This window comes from Galeopterus variegatus, unplaced genomic scaffold (genome assembly GCF_000696425.1).
Source record: "Galeopterus variegatus unplaced genomic scaffold, G_variegatus-3.0.2 Scaffold12951, whole genome shotgun sequence".
NCBI classification, from domain to species: domain Eukaryota; kingdom Metazoa; phylum Chordata; class Mammalia; order Dermoptera; family Cynocephalidae; genus Galeopterus; species Galeopterus variegatus.
The window spans coordinates 35,857-37,377 of record NW_007739062.1 but is presented as its reverse complement, the minus strand read 5'-3'; positions in this window follow the sequence as shown (position 1 = coordinate 37,377).

Genomic DNA, 1,521 nt, shown 5'->3' with positions numbered 1-1,521 from the left:
CTGGGATTAAGCATTCTGAATCTGAGGTCATAGCTGTTAAACTTTGCAGCATATCTAACCCACGGCTGGTAGGAAAAGCATGGAGATGGATTTCAGCTTGCTCTGAGAAACCAGAGGCCCAAACCCCACTGACAAAATGGTTAAAAAAAAAAAAAAAGGTTGGGGGAGGCAATAGTTGCAGCAGGTTATGGGGCTACAGTCAATAACAGCCTTTAGGCACGGAATGTGGAACCAACCCTACTTAGTACATTCAGGCACTATTCATTATTCAGCACTTAACTTCTGTGAAAATTACTGGGGACAAATTAGTAGACAAGACACATTTCCACCCTCAAGTTGTTTATAGTTTAGTGGGGGGTGTCTGGAATACTTTATCACTTAGAATGATTTACAAATTGAGTTTTGAAGGTTAGGTTGAGGTTATCCAAATGAAATAAGGAAAAATAGCACTCTAAGCAAAGCAAGTATTCTGTGAAAAAGCCAAGAGATGATAAAGAGCATTGTTTGTTGAGAAACTATAAGTAATTCTTGTCCAGAGCTACTCAAGTGGTAGACTGGAGGAGGAGGGTGTCATGAGAAGCAACCTAAATAAACAGGGTCAGAACTTGCAGTGACTGTAGATTTAGTCATTCTTTCAACAAGTTTCTATTGAGAACTTACTTTATACCAGGGTGCTTTTAGGAATGGAGCAGTGAACAAAAACAAACAGAAACACTGCCCTCAGGAGACTTAGATTGTAGTAGGGTTAGGCAAGCAATAAACATAAGAAATAAATAAAAGGCATAATATGCTAGAGGGTGAAAAGTGCTATGGAGAAAAATTAAGAGTGGAAAAGGGGAGTAGGCTGTGTTCAGGAGGGTTGTAATTTTATGATGGTCAAGGAACACCTGATTGAGAAGGTGATATTTCCAAAAGGTGAGGAAGCAGCACAAGGGTATCTTGGGATAAAAAAATTCCAGATAGAAAGAAGAGGACATGTGAAGGTCTGAGGGGGAATACGAAGTGGGTGCGTTTAAGGTGTGTTAAGGATGCCATTGTGTCTGGCACAGTGACACAGGCAAGCATAGTAAGAGAGGAGGAAGGAGAAGTAGTAGTAAGCATATCATGTAAGTTATTAACAGATTTGGAATTTCAAGTCAGAATGAGTCATTAGAAAATTGTGAAAAGGAATATACTATGATATGGCTGATGCTCAACAGGATCACTCTGTAGGAGGCAAGGGAGACAGCAGGGAGCAGCAGGGAGATCAACCAGGAGGTCATTGTCATAAACCAGGTAGGAGACGATGTTGGTTTGGAACAGAGGACAATAGTGGAAGAGAAGGTAACTTGATTGTATTTTGAAGGTAGAAGTCATGGACTTTGGTGAAAGTTTGGATGAAAGGGGTTAAGGAGTTTATGCATAATTATGAAGCCAAAGTGTGAGTTATTGCAGAAAGATATGATACTTTGCATCTATAAAGATCAGCCTGGCTCCTTAGTTGAGAGAAAGAGAGAGAGGGAGGAGGGAGGGAGGGAGGGA